General features: G+C 40.2%; 1 long non-coding RNA gene across 1 annotated transcript; it reads right to left on the reverse strand.

Moving 5' to 3' along the window:
- Positions 1-128: 128 nt before the first annotated feature.
- On the reverse strand, positions 129-22,586 carry LOC135016899 (uncharacterized). The gene is made up of 4 exons (XR_010214872.1): positions 22,363-22,586; positions 4,303-4,454; positions 2,390-2,584; positions 129-224 (listed from the first exon to the last, which is right to left on the reverse strand). It is a non-coding gene; the product is annotated as an uncharacterized LOC135016899 (long non-coding RNA).
- Between the last annotated feature and the right edge of the window lie 648 nt (positions 22,587-23,234).

A 23,234-nucleotide genomic window follows, 5' to 3' on the forward strand; every position in this document is an offset into this window, starting at 1 on the left:
ACTGTTGCCTGGTCTTCAAGTACCTACAACCCCCATGCTATCCCAGTGGTCCTAATATGAGCTCTGAAGAAGAAATATGTGATTATAAAATGACGCGTGTATATACCTGCTCTCCCCTGTACAATACATGACAGTCTCCTCTTACCCAGTGATGTGAGGGGCCGGTGATTCTCCATCATCACGTCCTTGTACAGACCCCTGTGTTCCTCTATATACTCCCCCATCTGCATGGAGACATAGACAGTGACATCCTGACACCTTATAGGAACCTGACACACACAGTGATACAGTCATCACCCAGACACATCCCCTGGTGTTACTATATAATGCCCCATTCCCTGCAGTCACCTCTCCAGTCATCACCCAGACACGTCCCCTGGTGTTACTGTATAATGTCCCATTCCCAGCAGTCACCTCTCCAGTCATCACCCAGACACGTCCCCTGGTGTTACTGTATAATGCCCCATTCCCAGCAGTCACCTCTCCAGTCATCACCCAGACACATCCCCTGGTGTTACTGTATAATGCCCCATTCCCAGCAGTCACCTCTCCAGTCATCACCCAGACACATCCCCTGGTGTTACTGTATAATGTCCCATTCCCAGCAGTCACCTCTCCAGTCATCACACAGACACATCCCCCGGTGTTACTGTATAATGCCCCATTCCCAGCAGTCACCTCTCCAGTCATCACCCAGACACGTCCCCTGGTGTTACTGTATAATGTCCCATTCCCTGCAGTCACCTCTCCAGTCATCATCCAGACACATCCCCTGGTGTTACTGTATAATGTCCCATTCCCAGCAGTCACCTCTCCAGTCATCACCCGGACACGTCCCCGGGTGTCACTGTATAATGCCCCATTCCCAGCAGTCACCTCTCCAGTCATCACCCAGACACATCCCCCTGTTACTGTATAATGCCCCATTCCCAGCAGTCACCTCTCCAGTCATCACCCAGACACATCCCCTGGTGTTACTGTATAATGTCCCATTCCCAGCAGTCACCTCTCCAGTCATCACCCAGACACATCCTCTGGTGTTACTGTATAATGTCCCATTCCCAGCAGTCACCTCTCCAGTCATCACCCAGACACATCCCCCTGTTACTGTATAATGCCCCATTCCCAGCAGTCACCTCTCCAGGCATCACCCAGACACATCCCCTGGTGTTACTGTATAATGTCCCATTCCCAGCAGTCACCTCTCCAGTCATCACCCAGACACATCCCCTGGTGTTACTGTATAATGTCCCATTCCCAGCAGTCACCTCTCCAGTCATCACCCAGACACGTCCCCTGGTGTTACTGTATAATGCCCCATTCCCAGGAGTCACCTCTCCAGTCATCACCCAGACACGTCCCCTGGTGTTACTGTATAATGCCCCATTCCCAGCAGTCACCTCTCCAGTCATCACCCAGACACATCCCCTGGTGTTACTGTATAATGCCCCATTCCCGGCAGTCACCTCTCCAGTCATCACCCAGACACGTCCCCGGGGTGTTACTGTATAAAGTCCCATTCACGGCAGTCACCTCTCCAGTCATCACCCAGACACATCCCCTGGTGTTACTGTATAATGCCCCATTCCCAGCAGTCACCTCTCCAGTCATCACTCAGACACATCCCCCGGTGTTACTGTATAATGCCCCATTCCCAGCAGTCACCTCTCCAGTCATCACCCAGACACATCCCCTGGTGTTACTGTATAATGTTCCATTCCCAGCAGTCATCTCTCCAGTCATCACCCAGACACGTCCCCTGGTGCTACTGTATAATATCCCATTCCCGGCAGTCACCTCTCCAGTCATCACCCAGACACATCCCCCGGTGTTACTGTATAATGTCCCATTCCCACCAGTCACCTCTCCAGTCATCACCCAGACACATCCTCTGGTGTTACTGTATAATGTCCCATTCCCAGCAGTCACCTCTCCAGTCATCACCCAGACACATCCCCCTGTTACTGTATAATGCCCCATTCCCAGCAGTCACCTCTCCAGTCATCACCCAGACACGTCCGCTGGTGTTAATGTATAATGTCCCATTCCCAGCAGTCACCTCTCCAGTCATCACCCAGACACATCCCCCGGTGTTACTGTATAATGCCCCATTCCCAGCAGTCACCTCTCCAGTCATCAACCAGAAACGTCCCCTGGTGTTACTGTATAATACCTCATTCCCAGCGGTTACCTCTCCAGTCATCACCCAGACACGTGCCCTGGTGTTACTGTATAATGTCCCATTTCCAGCAATCACCTCTCCAGTAATCACCCAGACACGTCCCCCGGTGTTACTGTATAATACCCCATTCCCAGCAGTCACCTCTCCAGTCATCAACCAGAAACGTCCCTTGGTGTTACTGTATAATGCCCAATTCCCAGCAGTCACCTCTCCAGTCAGCAGCTGGATGATCTTGTTGGCGAGTTCCAGGATTTTCTGGTCATTGTGTCTCTGATGTATCAGTGAGTGAGGTGGAGCCACTGTGATGGGGCTCTGAGTCCAGCTCCTCAGTCCTTCTGACACACGGGGATGGCTTCTAGGTGTCTCACACTCACCGGATGTCTTCTTCACTACTGTGTAACCCTGTGTATGGGGGTAGACACCAAACATCATTGTGATGCTCCCAGATACCATCATCTCCCCAGTCATATACCTGTATTATTTAGATATAAGTGATGGCACTGTGATATTCCTAAATCCCGTCACCTCCTCAGTCATGTCCCTATATTAATGCTATAGATATAAGTTATGTCACTGTGACGCTCCCAGATCCCTTCACCTCCCCAGTTATGTCTCAGTATTATTACTATAGATATAAAAGATGTCACTGTGACACTCCAAGATACTCTCAACTCCCCAGTCACGTCCCTGTATTATTAGTATAGATATAAGTGACGTCACAGTGACACTCCCAGATCCCCTCACCTCCCCGGTCATTTCCCTGCATAATTACTATAGATATAAGTGATGTCACTGTGACACTTACAGATCCCCTCACCTCCCCAGTCATGTCTCTGTATTATTACTACAGATATAAGTGATGTCACTGTGATGCTCCCAGAACTCCTCACCTCCCCTGTATTATTACTATAGATATAAGTGATGTCACTGTGAGATCCCCAGATCCTATCACCTCCCCAATCATGTCCCTGTATTATTAGTATAGATATAAGTGATGGCACTGTGACACTCCGAGATCCTCTCACCTCACCAGTCATGCCATTGTATTATTACTATAGATATAAGTGATGTCACTGTGACACTCCCATATTCCCTCACCTCCCCAGTCATGTCCCTGTATCATTACTAAAGATAAAAGTGATGTCACTGTGACAATTCGCGATCCACTCACCTCCCCGGTCACGTCCCTGTACTATTACTATAGATGTAAGTGATGTCACTGTGACACTTCCATGTCCACTCGCCTCCCCAGTCATGTCCCTGTATTATTACTACAGATATAAGTGATGTCACTGTGATGCTTCCAGATCCCCTCACCTCCCCAGTCATGTCCCTGTATTATTACTAAAGATATAAGTGATGTCACTGTGACAATTCGCGATCCACTCACCTCCCCGGTCACGTCCCTGTACTATTACTATAGATATAAGTGATGTCACTGTGACACTTCCATGTCCACGCGCCTCCCCAGTCATGTCCCTGTATTATTACTACAGATATAAGTGATGTCACTGTGATGCTCCCAGATCCCCTCACCTCCCCAGTCAAGTCCCTGTATTATTAGTATAGATATAAGTGATGTCACTGTGACACTCCCAGATCCCTTCACCTCCCCAGTCATGTCCCTCTATTATTACAATAGATATAAGTGATGGCACTGTGACACTCCGAGATCCTCTCACCTCACCAGTCATGCCATTGTATTATTACTATAGATATAAGTGATGTCACTGTGACACTCCCATATTCCCTCACCTCCTCAGTCATGTCCCTCTATTATTACTATTGATATAAGTGATGACACCGTGACACTCCAAGATCTCCTCACTTCCCCAGTCATGTCCCTGAATTATTACTATATATATAAGTGATGTTACTGTGACACCCCCAGATCGCCTCAACTCCCCAGTCATGTTTCTGTATTATTACTATAGATATAAGTGATGTCACTGTGACGCTTCCAGATCCCTTCACCTCCCCAGTCATGTCCCTTTATTATTACTATAGATAAAAGTGACATCGCTGTGACGCTCCCAGATCTCCTCACCTCCCCAGTCATGTCCCTGTATTATTACTATAGATATAAGTGATGTCACTGTGACGCTCCCATTGTCTCTCACCTCTCCAGTCAGTAGGTAAATTATCTCTAGGGTGAAATTTAATATCTTTTCTGTCATCACATTTTTATCTTTGTCCATCTTCAGATGATCAGTAACTGGTGTTTTACTATCTATGGATTTTCTACTCTTCTGTTAGAAAAAATTCTTGCAGCCTGTCAAAAAAATATATTTAAGAAGATTATTTAACACCAGTAAATAAATGGATGTGTACAGTGTATGAGGTATAACAGGGATATAATATACAGTATAATACAGATCAGTGATGACATTGCTGTGTGTGTATATTACAGTGTATGAGGTATAACAGGGATATAATATACAGTATAATACAGATCAGTGATGACATTGCTGTGTGTGTGTATATTACAGTGTATGAGGTATAACAGGGATATAATATACAGTATAATACAGATCAGAGATGACATTGCTGTGTGTGTGTGTGTGTGTGTGTGTGTGTGTGTGTGTGTGTGTGTATATTACAGTGTATGAGGTATAACAGGGATATAATATACAGTATAATACAGATCAGTGATGACATTGCTGTGTGTGTGTATATTACAGTGTATGAGGTATAACAGGGATATAATATACAGTATAATACAGATCAGTGATGACATTGCTGTGTGTGTGTATATTACAGTGTATGAGGTATAACAGGGATATAATATACAGTATAATACAGATCAGTGATGACATTGCTGTGTGTGTGTGTGTATATTACAGTGTATGAGGTATAACAGGGATATAATATACAGTATAATACAGATCAGTGATGACATTGCTGTGTGTGTGTATTACAGTGTATGAGGTATAACAGGGATATAATATACAGTATAATACAGATCAGTGATGACATTGCTGTGTGTGTATATTACAGTGTATGAGGTATAACAGGGATATAATATACAGTATAATACAGATCAGTGATGACATTGCTGTGTGTGTGTATATTACAGTGTATGAGGTATAACAGGGATATAATATACAGTATAATACAGATCAGTGATGACATTGCTGTGTGTGTGTGTATTACAGTGTATGAGGTATAACAGGGATATAATATACAGTATAATACAGATCAGTGATGACATTGCTGTGTGTGTGTATATTACAGTGTATGAGGTATAACAGGGATATAATATACAGTATAATACAGATCAGTGATGACATTGCTGTGTGTGTGTATATTACAGTGTATGAGGTATAACATGGATATAATATACAGTATAATACAGATCAGTGATGACATTACTGTGTGTGTGTGTGTGTGTGTGTGTGTGTGTGTGTGTGTGTGTATATTACAGTGTATGAGGTATAACAGGGATATAATATACAGTATAATACAGATCAGTGATGACATTGCTGTGTGTGTGTGTGTGTGTATATTACAGTATATGAGGTATAACAGGGATATAATATACAGTATAATACAGATCAGTGATGACATTGCTGTGTGTGTGTATATTACAGTGTATGAGGTATAACAGGGATATAATATACAGTATAATACAGATCAGTGATGACATTGCTGTGTGTGTGTATATTACAGTGTATGAGGTATAACAGGGATATAATATACAGTATAATACAGATCAGTGATGACATTGCTGTGTGTGTGTGTATATTACAGTGTATGAGGTATAACAGGGATATAATATACAGTATAATACAGATCAGTGATGACATTGCTGTGTGTGTGTATTACAGTGTATGAGGTATAACAGGGATATAATATACAGTATAATACAGATCAGTGATGACATTGCTGTGTGTGTATATTACAGTGTATGAGGTATAACAGGGATATAATATACAGTATAATACAGATCAGTGATGACATTGCTGTGTGTGTGTATATTACAGTGTATGAGGTATAACAGGGATATAATATACAGTATAATACAGATCAGTGATGACATTGCTGTGTGTGTGTGTGTGTGTGTGTGTGTATTACAGTGTATGAGGTATAACAGGGATATAATATACAGTATAATACAGATCAGTGATGACATTGCTGTGTGTGTGTATATTACAGTGTATGAGGTATAACAGGGATATAATATACAGTATAATACAGATCAGTGATGACATTGCTGTGTGTGTGTATATTACAGTGTATGAGGTATAACATGGATATAATATACAGTATAATACAGATCAGTGATGACATTACTGTGTGTGTGTGTGTGTGTGTGTGTGTGTGTGTGTGTGTGTGTATATTACAGTGTATGAGGTATAACAGGGATATAATATACAGTATAATACAGATCAGTGATGACAATGCTGTGTGTGTGTGTGTGTGTGTATATTACAGTATATGAGGTATAACAGGGATATAATATACAGTATAATACAGATCAGTGATGACATTGCTGTGTGTGTGTATATTACAGTGTATGAGGTATAACAGGGATATAATATACAGTATAATACAGATCAGTGATGACATTGCTGTGTGTGTGTGTGTGTGTGTGTGTGTGTGTGTGTGTGTGTGTGTGTGTATTACAGTGTATGAGGTATAACAGGGATATAATATACAGTATAATACAGATCAGTGATGACATTGCTGTGTGTGTATATTACAGTGTATGAGGTATAACAGGGATATAATATACAGTATAATACAGATCAGTGATGACATTGCTGTGTGTGTGTGTATTACAGTGTATGAGGTATAACAGGGATATAATATACAGTATAATACAGATCAGTGATGACATTGCTGTGTGTGTGTATATTACAGTGTATGAGGTATAACAGGGATATAATATACAGTATAATACAGATCAGTGATGACATTACTGTGTGTGTGTGTGTGTGTGTGTGTGTGTGTGTGTGTGTGTGTGTGTGTGTGTGTGTGTGTATATTACAGTGTATGAGGTATAACAGGGATATAATATACAGTATAATACAGATCAGTGATGACATTGCTGTGTGTGTGTGTGTGTGTGTGTATATTACAGTATATGAGGTATAACAGGGATATAATATACAGTAAAATACAGATCAGTGATGACATTGCTGTGTGTGTGTATATTACAGTGTATGAGGTATAACAGGGATATAATATACAGTATAATACAGATCAGTGATGACATTGCTGTGTGTGTGTGTGTGTGTGTGTGTGTGTGTGTGTGTGTGTGTGTGTGTGTGTGTGTGTATATTACAGTGTATGAGGTATAACAGGGATATAATATACAGTATAATACAGATCAGTGATGACATTGCTGTGTGTGTATATTACAGTGTATGAGGTATAACAGGGATATAATATACAGCATAATACAGATCAGTGATGACATTGCTGTGTGTGTGTGTGTATATTACAGTGTATGAGGTATAACAGGGATATAATATACAGTATAATACAGATCAGTGATGACATTGCTGTGTGTGTGTATATTACAGTGTATGAGGTATAACAGGGATATAATATACAGTATAATACAGATCAGTGATGACATTGCTGTGTGTGTATATTACAGTGTATGAGGTATAACAGAGATATAATATACAGTATAATACAGATCAGTGATGACATTGCTGTGTGTGTGTATATTACAGTGTATGAGGTATAACAGGGATATAATATACAGTATAATACAGATCAGTGATGACATTGCTGTGTGTATATTACAGTGTATGAGGTATAACAGGGATATAATATACAGTATAATACAGATCAGTGATGACATTGCTGTGTGTATATTACAGTGTATGAGGTATAACAGGGATATAATATACAGTATAATACAGATCAGTGATGACATTGCTGTGTGTATATTACAGTGTATGAGGTATAACAGGGATATAATATACAGTATAATACAGATCAGTGATGACATTGCTGTGTGTGTATATTACAGTGTATGAGGTATAACAGGGATATAATATACAGTATAATACAGATCAGTGATGACATTGCTCTGTGTGTGTGTATATTACAGTGTATGAGGTATAACAGGGATATAATATACAGTATAATACAGATCAGTGATGACATTGCTGTGTGTGTGTATATTACAGTGTATGAGGTATAACAGGGATATAATATACAGTATAATACAGATCAGTGATGACATTGCTGTGTGTGTGTATATTACAGTGTATGAGGTATAACAGGGATATAATATACAGTATAATACAGATCAGTGATGACATTGCTGTGTGTATAATATATTACAGTGTATGAGGTATAACAGGGATATAATATACAGTATAATACAGATCAGTGATGACATTGCTGTGTGTGTGTGTATATTACAGTGTATGAGGTATAACAGGGATATAATATACAGTATAATACAGATCAGTGATGACATTGCTGTGTGTGTATATTACAGTGTATGAGGTATAACAGAGATATAATATACAGTATAATACAGATCAGTGATGACATTGCTGTGTGTGTATATTACAGTGTATGAGGTATAACAGGGATATAATATACAGTATAATACAGATCAGTGATAACATTGCTGTGTGTGTGTATATTACAGTGTATGAGGTATAACGGATATAATATACAGTATAATACAGATCAGTGATGACATTGCTCTGTGTGTGTATATTACAGTGTATGAGGTATAACAGGGATATAATATACAGTATAATACAGATCAGTGATGACATTGCTGTGTATGTATATTACAGTGTATGAGGTATAACAGGGATATAATATACAGTATAATACAGATCAGTGATGACATTGCTGTGTGTGTATATTACAGTGTATGAGGTATAACAGGGATATAATATACAGTATAATACAGATCAGTGATGACATTGCTGTGTGTATATTACAGTGTATGAGGTATAACAGGGATATAATATACAGTATAATACAGATCAGTGATGACATTGCTGTGTGTGTGTATATTACAGTGTATGAGGTATAACAGGGATATAATATACAGTATAATACAGATCAGTGATGACATTGCTGTGTGTGTGTATATTACAGTGTATGAGGTATAACAGGGATATAATATACAGTATAATACAGATCAGTGATGACATTGCTGTGTGTGTATATTACAGTGTATGAGGTATAACAGGGATATAATATACAGTATAATACAGATCAGTGATGACATTGCTGTGTGTGTGTGTATATTACAGTGTATGAGGTATAACAGGGATATAATATACAGTATAATACAGATCAGTGATGACATTGCTGTGTGTGTATATTACAGTGTATGAGGTATAACAGGGATATAATATACAGTATAATACAGATCAGTGATGACATTGCTGTGTGTGTGTATATATTACAGTGTATGAGGTATAACAGGGATATAATATACAGTATAATACAGATCAGTGATGACATTACTGTGTGTGTGTGTGTGTATATTACAGTGTATGAGGTATAACAGGGATATAATATACAGTATAATACAGATCAGTGATGACATTGCTGTGTGTGTATATATTACAGTGTATGAGGTATAACAGGGATATAATATACAGTATAATACAGATCAGTGATGACATTGCTGTGTGTGTGTGTATATTACAGTGTATGAGGTATAACAGGGATATAATATACAGTATAATACAGATCAGTGATGACATTGCTGTGTGTGTATATTACAGTGTATGAGGTATAACAGGGATATAATATACAGTATAATACAGATCAGTGATGACATTGCTGTGTGTATATTACAGTGTATGAGGTATAACAGGGATATAATATACAGTATAATACAGATCAGTGATGACATTGCTGTGTGTGTGTATATTACAGTGTATGAGGTATAACAGGGATATAATATACAGTATAATACAGATCAGTGATGACATTGCTGTGTATGTGTATTACAGTGTATGAGGTATAACAGGGATATAATATACAGTATAATACAGATCAGTGATGACATTGCTGTGTGTGTGTATATTACAGTGTATGAGGTATAACAGGGATAAAATAGAGATGAGCGCCTGAAATTTTTCGGGTTTTGTGTTTTGGTTTTGGGTTCGGTTCCGCGGCCGTGTTTTGGGTTCGACCGCGTTTTGGCAAAACCTCACCGAATTTTTTTTGTCGGATTCGGGTGTGTTTTGGATTCGGGTGTTTTTTTCAAAAAACCCTAAAAAACAGCTTAAATCATAGAATTTGGGGGTAATTTTGATCCCAAAGTATTATTAACCTCAAAAAACATAATTTACACTCATTTTCAGCCTATTCTGAACACATCACACCTCACAATATTATTTTTAGTCCTAAAATTTGCACCGAGGTCGCTGTGTGAGTAAGATAAGCGACCCTAGTGGCCGACACAAACACCGGGCCCATCTAGGAGTGGCACTGCAGTGTCACGCAGGATGTCCCTTCCAAAAAACCCTCCCCAAACAGCACATGACGCAAAGAAAAAAAGAGGCGCAATGAGGTAGCTGACTGTGTGAGAAAGATAAGCGACCCTAGTGGCCGACACAAACACCGGGCCCATCTAGGAGTGGCACTGCAGTGTCACGCAGGATGTCCCTTCCAAAAAACCCTCCCCAATCAGCACATGATGCAAAGAAAAAGAAAAGAAAAAAGAGGTGCAAGATGGAATTATCCTTGGGCCCTCCCACCCACCCTTATGTTGTATAAACAGGACATGCACACTTTAACCAACCCATCATTTCAGTGACAGGGTCTGCCACACGACTGTGACTGATATGACGGGTTGGTTTGGACCCCCCCCAAAAAAGAAGCAATTAATCTCTCCTTGCACAAACTGGCTCTACAGAGGCAAGATGTCCACCTCATCTTCACCCTCCGATATATCACCGTGTACATCCCCCTCCTCACAGATTATCAATTCGTCCCCACTGGAATCCACCATCTCAGCTCCCTGTGTACTTTGTGGAGGCAATTGCTGCTGGTCAATGTCTCCGCGGAGGAATTGATTATAATTCATTTTAATGAACATCATCTTCTCCACATTTTCTGGATGTAACCTCGTACGCCGATTGCTGACAAGGTGAGCGGCGGCACTAAACACTCTTTCGGAGTACACACTTGTGGGAGGGCAACTTAGGTAGAATAAAGCCAGTTTGTGCAAGGGCCTCCAAATTGCCTCTTTTTCCTGCCAGTATAAGTACGGACTGTCTGACGTGCCTACTTGGATGCGGTCACTCATATAATCCTCCACCATTCTTTCAATGGTGAGAGAATCATATGCAGTGACAGTAGACGACATGTCCGTAATCGTTGTCAGGTCCTTCAGTCCGGACCAGATGTCAGCATCAGCAGTCGCTCCAGACTGCCCTGCATCACCGCCAGCGGGTGGGCTCGGAATTCTGAGCCTTTTCCTCGCACCCCCAGTTGCGGGAGAATGTGAAGGAGGAGATGTTGACAGGTCGCGTTCCGCTTGACTTGACAATTTTGTCACCAGCAGGTCTTTCAACCCCAGCAGACCTGTGTCTGCCGGAAAGAGAGATCCAAGGTAGGCTTTAAATCTAGGATCGAGCACGGTGGCCAAAATGTAGTGCTCTGATTTCAACAGATTGACCACCCGTGAATCCTTGTTAAGCGAATTAAGGGCTGCATCCACAAGTCCCACATGCCTAGCGGAATCGCTCCGTGTTAGCTCCTTCTTCAATGCCTCCAGCTTCTTCTGCAAAAGCCTGATGAGGGGAATGACCTGACTCAGGCTGGCAGTGTCTGAACTGACTTCACGTGTGGCAAGTTCAAAGGGCATCAGAACCTTGCACAACGTTGAAATCATTCTCCACTGCACTTGAGACAGGTGCATTCCATCTCCTATATCGTGCTCAATTGTATAGGCTTGAATGGCCTTTTGCTGCTCCTCCAACCTCTGAAGCATATAGAGGGTTGAATTCCACCTCGTTACCACTTCTTGCTTCAGATGATGGCAGGGCAGGTTCAGTAGTTTTTGGTGGTGCTCCAGTCTTCTGTACGTGGTGCCTGTACGCCGAAAGTGTCCCGCAATTTTTCTGGCCACCGACAGCATCTCTTGCACGCCCCTGTCGTTTTTTAAAAAATTCTGCACCACCAAATTCAAGGTATGTGCAAAACATGGGACGTGCTGGAATTTGCCCATATTTAATGCACACACAATATTGCTGGCGTTGTCCGATGCCACAAATCCACAGGAGAGTCCAATTGGGGTAAGCCATTCCGCGATGATCTTCCTCAGTTGCCGTAAGAGGTTTTCAGCTGTGTGCGTATTCTGGAAAGCGGTGATACAAAGCGTAGCCTGCCTAGGAAAGAGTTGGCGTTTGCGAGATGCTGCTACTGGTGCCGCCGCTGCTGTTCTTGCGGCGGGAGTCCATACATCTACCCAGTGGGCTGTCACAGTCATATAGTCCTGACCCTGCCCTGCTCCACTTGTCCACATGTCCGTGGTTAAGTGGACATTGGGTACAACTGCATTTTTTAGGACACTGGTGAGTCTTTTTCTGACGTCCGTGTACATTCTCGGTATCGCCTGCCTAGAGAAGTGGAACCTAGATGGTATTTGGTAACGGGGGCACACTGCCTCAATAAATTGTCTAGTTCCCTGTGAACTAACGGCGGATACCGGACGCACGTCTAACACCAACATAGTTGTCAAGGACTCAGTTATCCGCTTTGCAGTAGGATGACTGCTGTGATATTTCATCTTCCTCGCAAAGGACTGTTGAACAGTCAATTGCTTACTGGAAGTAGTACAAGTGGGCTTACGACTTCCCCTCTGGGATGACCATCGACTCCCAGCGGCAACAACAGCAGCGCCAGCAGCAGTAGGCGTTACACGCAAGGATGCATCGGAGGAATCACAGGCAGGAGAGGACTCGTCAGACTTGCCAGTGACATGGCCTGCAGGACTATTGGCATTCCTGGGGAAGGAGGAAATTGACACTGAGGGAGTTGGTGGGGTGGTTTGCGTGAGCTTGGTTACAAGAGGAAGGGATTTACTGGTCAGTGGACTGCTTCCGCTGTCACCCAAAGTTTTTGAACTTGTCACTGACTTATTATGAATGCGCTGCAGGTGACGTATAAGGGAGGATGTTCCGAGGTGGTTAACGTCCTTACCCCTACTTAGTACAGCTTGACAAAGGCAACACACGGCTTGACACCTGTTGTCCGCATTTCTGGTGAAATACCTCCACACCGAAGAGCTGATTTTTTTGGTATTTTCACCTGGCATGTCAACGGCCATATTCCTCCCACGGACAACAGGTGTCTCCCCGGGTGCCTGACTTAAACAAACCACCTCACCATCAGAATCCTCCTGGTCAATTTCCTCCCCAGCGCCAGCAACACCCATATCCTCCTCATCCTGGTGTACTTCAACACTGACATCTTCAATCTGACTATCAGGAACTGGACTGCGGGTGCTCCTTCCAGCACTTGCAGGGGGCATGCAAATAGTGGAAGGCGCATGCTCTTCACGTCCAGTGTTGGGAAGGTCAGGCATCGCAAACGACACAATTGGACTCTCCTTGTGGATTTGGGATTTCAAAGAACGCACAGTTCTTTGCGGTGCTTTTGCCAGCTTGAGTCTTTTCAGTTTTCTAGCGAGAGGCTGAGTGCTTCCATCCTCATGTGAAGCTGAACCACTAGCCATGAACATAGGCCAGGGCCTCAGCCGTTCCTTGCCACTCCGTGTGGTAAATGGCATATTGGCAAGTTTACGCTTCTCCTCCGACAATTTTATTTTAGGTTTTGGAGTCCTTTTTTTTCTGATATTTGGTGTTTTGGATTTGACATGCTCTGTACTATGACATTGGGCATCGGCCTTGGCAGACGACGTTGCTGGCATTTCATCGTCTCGGCCATGACTAGTGGCAGCAGCTTCAGCACGAGGTGGAAGTGGATCTTGATCTTTCCCTAATTTTGGAACCTCAACTTTTTTGTTCTCCATATTTTATAGGCAGAACTAAAAGGCACCTCAGGTAAACAATGGAGATGGATGGATTGGATACTAGTATACAATTATGGACGGACTGCCACGGTTAGGTGGTATAAAAAAACCACGGTTAGGTGGTATATATTATAATAATAATACAATTATGGATGGACGGACTGCCTGCCGACTGCCGACACAGAGGTAGCCACAGCCGTGAACTACCGCACTGTACACTGGTTGATAAAGAGATAGTAGTATACTCGTAACAACTAGTATGACACTATGACGACGGTATAAAGAATGAAAAAAAAACCACGGTTAGGTGGTATATATTATAATAATAATACAATTATGGATGGACGGACTGCCTGCCGACTGCCGACACAGAGGTAGCCACAGCCGTGAACTACCGCACTGTACACTGGTTGATAAAGAGATAGTAGTATACTCGTAACAACTAGTATGACACTATGACGACGGTATAAAGAAAGAAAAAAAAATACCACAGTTAGGTGGTATATATTATAATAATAATACAATTATGGATGGACGGACTGCCTGCCGACTGCCGACACAGAGGTAGCCACAGCCGTGAACTACCGCACTGTACACTGGTTGATAAAGAGATAGTAGTATACTCGTAACAACTAGTATGACACTATGACGACGGTATAAAGAAAGAAAAAAAAATACCACAGTTAGGTGGTATATATTATAATAATAATACAATTATGGATGGACGGACTGCCTGCCGACTGCCGACACAGAGGTAGCCACAGCCGTGAACTACCGCACTGTACACTGGTTGATAAAGAGATAGTAGTATACTCGTAACAACTAGTATGACACTATGACGACGGTATAAAGAATGAAAAAAAAACCACGGTTAGGTGGTATATATTATAATAATAATACAATTATGGATGGACGGACTGCCTGCCGACTGCCGACACAGAGGTAGCCACAGCCGTGAACTACCGCACTGTACACTGGTTGATAAAGAGATAGTAGTATACTCGTAACAACTAGTATGACACTATGACGACGGTATAAAGAATGAAAAAAAAACCACGGTTAGGTGGTATATATTATAATAATAATACAATTATGGATGGACGGACTGCCTGCCGACTGCCGACACAGAGGTAGCCACAGCCGTGAACTACCGCACTGTACACTGGTTGATAAAGAGATAGTAGTATACTCGTAACAACTAGTATGACACTATGACGGTATAAAGAATGAAAAAAAAACCACGGTTAGGTGGTATATATTATAATAATAATACAATTATGGATGGACGGACTGCCTGCCGACTGCCGACACAGAGGTAGCCACAGCCGTGAACTACCGCACTGTACACTGGTTGATAAAGAGATAGTAGTATACTCGTAACAACTAGTATGACACTATGACGACGGTATAAAGAAAGAAAAAAAAATACCACGGTTAGGTGGTATATATTGTAATACAATTATGGATGGACGGACTGCCTGCCGAGTTCCGACTGCCGACACAGAGGTAGCCACAGCCGTGAACTACCGCACTGTACTGTGTCTGCTGCTAATATAGACTGGTTGATAAAGAGATAGTATACAATACATACAACAATATACTACTATACTGGTGGTCAGGCACTGGTCACCACTAGTCACACTGGCAGTGGCACTCCTGCAGCAAAAGTGTGCACTGTTTAATTTTAAATTAATATAATATTATGTACTCCTGGGGGCTCCTGCTATAACAACCTGCAGTGCTCCCCAGTCTCCCCCACAATTATTATAAGCTTTGCCTTTTATACATTGATGTGCAGCACACTGGGCTGAGCTGAGTGCACACAGACTGAGTCACACTGTGTGACTGGCTGCTGCTGTGTATCGTTTTTTTTCAGGCAGAGAACGGATATAGCAGAGAACGGATATATTAAAATAAATAAAAGTTAACTAACAACAACTGCACTGGTCACTGTGGTAAACTCTGTCTGACTCTGCACAATCTCTCTCTCTCTTCTAATCTAATTTCTAATGGAGAGGACGCCAGCCACGTCCTCTCCCTATCAATCTCAATGCACGTGTGAAAATGGCGGCGACGCGCGGCTCCTTATATAGAATCCGAGTCTCGCGAGAATCCGACAGCGTCATGATGACGTTCGGGCGCGCTCGGGTTAACCGAGCAAGGCGGGAGGATCCGAGTCTGCTCGGACCCGTAAAAAAAACATGAAGTTCGTGCGGGTTCGGTTTCAGAGAAACCGAACCCGCTCATCTCTATAAAATATACAGTATAATACAGATCAGTGATGACATTGCTCTGTGTGTGTGTATATTACAGTGTATGAGGTATAACAGGGATATAATATACAGTATAATACAGATCAGTGATGACATTGCTGTGTGTGTGTATATTACAGTGTATGAGGTATAACAGGGATATAATATACAGTATAATACAGATCAGTGATGACATTGCTGTGTGTGTATATTACAGTGTATGAGGTATAACAGGGATATAATATACAGTATAATACAGATCAGTGATGACATTGCTGTGTGTGTGTATATTACAGTGTATGAGGTATAACAGGGATATAATATACAGTATAATACAGATCAGTGATGACATTGCTGTGTGTGTGTGTGTATATATTACAGTGTATGAGGTATAACAGGGATATAATATACAGTATAATACAGATCAGTGATGACATTGCTGTGTGTGTGTATATTACAGTGTATGAGGTATAACAGGGATATAATATACAGTATAATACAGATCAGTGATGACATTGCTGTGTGTGTGTGTATATTACAGTGTATGAGGTATAACAGGGATATAATATACAGTATAATACAGATCAGTGATGACATTGCTGTGTGTGTGTGTGTATATATTACAGTGTATGAGGTATAACAGGGATATAATATACAGTATAATACAGATCAGTGATGACATTGCTGTGTGTGTGTATATTACAGTGTATGAGGTATAACAGGGATATAATATACAGTATAATACAGATCAGTGATGACATTGCTGTGTGTGTGTATATATTACAGTGTATGAGGTATAACAGGGATATAATATACAGTATAATACAGATCAGTGATGACATTGCTGTGTGTGTGTATATTACAGTGTATGAGGTATAACAGGGATATAATATACAGTATAATACAGATCAGTGATGACATTGCTGTGTGTGTGTATATTACAGTGTATGAGGTATAACAGGGATATAATATACAGTATAATACAGATCAGTGATGACATTGCTGTGTGTGTATATTACAGTGTATGAGGTATAACAGGGATATAATATACAGTATAATACAGATCAGTGATGACATTGCTGTGTGTGTATATTACAGTGTATGAGGTATAACAGGGATATAATATACAGTATAATACAGATCAGTGATGACATTGCTGTGTGTGTGTATATTACAGTGTATGAGGTATAACAGGGATATAATATACAGTATAATACAGATCAGTGATGACATTGCTGTGTGTGTGTATATATTACAGTGTATGAGATATAACAGGGATATAATATACAGTATAATACAGATCAGTGATGACATTGCTGTGTGTGTATATTACAGTGTATGAGGTATAACAGGGATATAATATACAGTATAATACAGATCAGTGATGACATTGCTGTGTGTGTGTGTGTATATTACAGTGTATGAGGTATAACAGGGATATAATATACAGTATAATACAGATCAGTGATGACATTGCTGTGTGTGTGTGTATATTACAGTGTATGAGGTATAACAGGGATATAATATACAGTATAATACAGATCAGTGATGACATTGCTGTGTGTGTATATTACAGTGTATGAGGTATAACAGGGATATAATATACAGTATAATACAGATCAGTGATGACATTGCTGTGTGTGTGTGTGTGTATATTACAGTGTATGAGGTATAACAGGGATATAATATACAGTATAATACAGATCAGTGATGACATTGCTGTGTGTATATATTACAGTGTATGAGGTATAACAGGGATATAATATACAGTATAATACAGATCAGTGATGACATTGCTGTGTGTGTGTATATTACAGTGTATGAGGTATAACAGGGATATAATATACAGTATAATACAGATCAGTGATGACATTGCTGTGTGTGTGTATTACAGTGTATGAGGTATAACAGGGATGATATACAGTATAATACAGATCAGTTATGACATTGCTGTGTGTGTGTGTGTGTGTGTGTGTGTGTGTGTGTGTGTGTGTGTGTGTGTGTGTGTGTGTATATTACAGTGTATGAGGTATAACAGGGATATAATATACAGTATAATACAGATCAGTGATGACATTGCTGTGTGTGTGTATTACAGTGTATGAGGTATAACAGGGATATAATATACAGTATAATACAGATCAGTGATGACATTGCTGTGTGTGTGTATTACAGTGTATGAGGTATAACAGGGATAATATACAGTATAATACAGATCAGTGATGACATTGCTGTGTGTATATATTACAGTGTATGAGGTATAACAGGGATATAATATACAGTATAATACAGATCAGTGATGACATTGCTGTGTGTGTGTATATTACAGTGTATGAGGTATAACAGGGATATAATATACAGTATAATACAGATCAGTGATGACATTGCTGTGTGTGTGTATATTACAGTGTATGAGGTATAACAGGGATATAATATACAGTATAATACAGATCAGTGATGACATTGCTGTGTGTGTGTGTGTGTGTGTGTGTGTGTGTGTGTGTGTGTGTGTGTGTGTGTGTGTGTGTGTGTGTATATTACAGTGTATGAGGTATAACAGGGATATAATATACAGTATAATACAGATCAGTGATGACATTGCTGTGTGTGTGTATATATTACAGTGTATGAGGTATAACAGGGATATAATATACAGTATAATACAGATCAGTGATGACATTGCTGTGTGTGTATATTACAGTGTATGAGATATAACAGGGATATAATATACAGTATAATACAGATCAGTGATGACATTGCTGTGTGTGTGTGTGTGTGTGTGTGTGTGTGTGTGTGTGTGTGTGTGTGTGTGTGTGTGTGTATATTACAGTGTATGAGGTATAACAGGGATATAATATACAGTATAATACAGATCAGTGATGACATTGCTGTGTGTGTGTATATATTACAGTGTATGAGGTATAACAGGGATATAATATACAGTATAATACAGATCAGTGATGACATTGCTGTGTGTGTGTATATTACAGTGTATGAGGTATAACAGGGATATAATATACAGTATAATACAGATCAGTGATGACATTGCTGTGTGTGTGTATATTACAGTGTATGAGGTATAACAGGGATATAATATACAGTATAATACAGATCAGTGATGACATTGCTGTGTGTGTATATATTACAGTGTATGAGGTATAACAGGGATATAATATACAGTATAATACAGATCAGTGATGACATTGCTGTGTGTATATATTACAGTGTATGAGGTATAACAGGGATATAATATACAGTATAATACAGATCAGTGATGACATTGCTGTGTGTGTGTATATTACAGTGTATGAGGTATAACAGGGATATAATATACAGTATAATACAGATCAGTGATGACATTGCTGTGTGTGTGTGTATATTACAGTGTATGAGGTATAACAGGGATATAATATACAGTATAATACAGATCAGTGATGACATTGCTGTGTGTGTGTATATTACAGTGTATGAGGTATAACAGGGATATAATATACAGTATAATACAGATCAGTGATGACATTGCTGTGTGTGTATATTACAGTGTATGAGGTATAACAGGGATATAATATACAGTATAATACAGATCAGTGATGACATTGCTGTGTGTGTATATTACAGTGTATGAGGTATAACAGGGATATAATATACAGTATAATACAGATCAGTGATGACATTGCTGTGTGTGTGTATATTACAGTGTATGAGGTATAACAGAGATATAATATACAGTATAATACAGATCAGTGATGACATTGCTGTGTGTGTGTATATTACAGTGTATGAGGTATAACAGGGATATAATATACAGTATAATACAGATCAGTGATGACATTGCTGTGTGTGTATATTACAGTGTATGAGGTATAACAGAGATATAATATACAGTATAATACAGATCAGTGATGACATTGCTGTGTGTGTATATTACAGTGTATGAGGTATAACAGGGATATAATATACAGTATAATACAGATCAGTGATGACATTGCTGTGTGTGTGTGTATATTACAGTGTATGAGGTATAACAGGGATATAATATACAGTATAATACAGATCAGTGATGACATTGCTGTGTGTATATATTACAGTGTATGAGGTATAACAGGGATATAATATACAGTATAATACAGATCAGTGATGACATTGCTGTGTGTGTGTGTATATTACAGTGTATGAGGTATAACAGGGATATAATATACAGTATAATACAGATCAGTGATGACATTGCTGTGTGTATATATTACAGTGTATGAGGTATAACAGGGATATAATATACAGTATAATACAGATCAGTGATGACATTGCTGTGTGTGTGTATATTACAGTGTATGAGGTATAACAGGGATATAATATACAGTATAATACAGATCAGTGATGACATTGCTGTGTGTGTGTATATTACAGTGTATGAGGTATAACAGGGATATAATATACAGTATAATACAGATCAGTGATGACATTGCTGTGTGTGTATATATAACAGTGTATGAGGTATAACAGGGATATAATATACAGTATAATACATATCAGTGATGACATTGCTGTGTGTGTGTATATTACAGTGTATGAGGTATAACAGGGATATAATATACAGTATAATACAGATCAGTGATGACATTGCTGTGTGTGTGTGTATATTACAGTGTATGAGGTATAACAGGGATATAATATACAGTATAATACAGATCAGTGATGACATTGCTGTGTGTATATATTACAGTGTATGAGGTATAACAGGGATATAATATACAGTATAATACAGATCAGTGATGACATTGCTGTGTGTGTATATTACAGTGTATGAGGTATAACAGGGATATAATATACAGTATAATACAGATCAGTGATGACATTGCTGTGTGTGTGTATATTACAGTGTATGAGGTATAACAGGGATATAATATACAGTATAATACAGATCAGTGATGACATTGCTGTGTGTGTGTATATATATTACAGTGTATGAGGTATAACAGGGATATAATATACAGTATAATACAGATCAGTGATGACATTGCTGTGTGTGTGTATATATTACAGTGTATGAGGTATAACAGGGATATAATATACAGTATAATACAGATCAGTGATGACATTGCTGTGTGTGTATATATTACAGTGTATGAGGTATAACAGGGATATAATATACAGTATAATACAGATCAGTGATGACATTGCTGTGTGTGTGTATATTACAGTGTATGAGGTATAACAGGGATATAATATACAGTATAATACAGATCAGTGATGACATTGCTGTGTGTGTATATTACAGTGTATGAGGTATAACAGGGATATAATATACAGTATAATACAGATCAGTGATGACATTGCTGTGTGTGTGTATATATTACAGTGTATGAGGTATAACAGGGATATAATATATAGTATAATACAGATCAGTGATGACATTGCTGTGTGTGTGTGTGTGTATATTACAGTGTATGAGGTATAACAGGGATATAATATATAGTATAATACAGATCAGTGATGACATTGCTGTGTGTGTGTGTATATTACAGTGTATGAGGTATAACAGGGATATAATATACAGTATAATACAGATCAGTGATGACATTGCTGTGTGTGTGTGTGTGTGTGTATATTACAGTGTATGAGGTATAACAGGGATATAATATATAGTATAATACAGATCAGTGATGACATTGCTGTGTGTGTGTGTATATTACAGTGTATGAGGTATAACAGGGATATAATATACAGTATAATACAGATCAGTGATGACATTGCTGTGTGTGTGTGTGTGTGTGTGTATATTACAGTGTATGAGGTATAACAGGGATATAATATACAGTATAATACAGATCAGTGATGACATTGCTGTGTGTGTGTATATTACAGTGTATGAGGTATAACAGGGATATAATATACAGTATAATATAATATAACATCAGGGATTATTACGCTGCAGGACACATACTCACCGTGTGATATCAGGGAATGAGATGAGGACACAAAGCATGCTGGGTAGTGTAGTACATATCAGGTGACCACTAGAGCTTCCCTGTCATGTGACACATTTGTCCTATTTTGGCTATTTGACTATATTTGTCCTATTTTGGCTATATTGTCCTATATGGCTATTTTGTGCAGGGGTAATACCTCCAGGAAGAGACTCAGGCTTCTGTAAAATGGCCGAAAAACAATCTGTAAGCCTAGTGCTATATGTGGCTGTGTCACATGACTGTGTTGTGTTTAGGTCACATGACTGTGAGAGCCAATAAGAGCAGAGAGGGTAGGATCACATGACTGTGAGAGCCAATCAGAGCAGAGAGTGTAGCAGTGGAGGTGTCAGTGAGTACGGAGCACATACAGTATAATGAGGTTGGGGTGTGACTGCTGCTACTATGGGGACAGTGACATTATATTATTATGCTATAGTCTGTGTGGTATTATCCCCATGTGTCTCTGTACAGTCCCTGTGCCCGACCTTCCTGCCCCCGCTCCTGCCGCCTCCACATAGAGTGTCAGCAGTGCGGCTCCCCCTGTATTATACACAGATAGTGCCCGGCTCCCCCTGTATTATACACAGATAGTGCCCGGCTCCCCCTGTATTATACACAGATAGTGCCCGGTGCTCTGTATTATACACAGATAGTGCCCGGCTCCCCCTGTATTATACACAGATAGTGCCCGGCTCCCCCTGTATTATACACAGATAGCGCCCGGCTCCCCCTGTATTATACACAGATAGTGCCCGGCTCCTCCTGTATTATACACAGATAGTGCCCGGCTCCCCCTGTATTATACACAGATAGTGCCCGGCTCCCCCTGTATTATACACAGATAGTGCCCG

The sequence above is a fragment of the Pseudophryne corroboree genome, unplaced genomic scaffold, assembly GCF_028390025.1.
Source record: "Pseudophryne corroboree isolate aPseCor3 unplaced genomic scaffold, aPseCor3.hap2 scaffold_3043, whole genome shotgun sequence".
NCBI classification, from domain to species: domain Eukaryota; kingdom Metazoa; phylum Chordata; class Amphibia; order Anura; family Myobatrachidae; genus Pseudophryne; species Pseudophryne corroboree.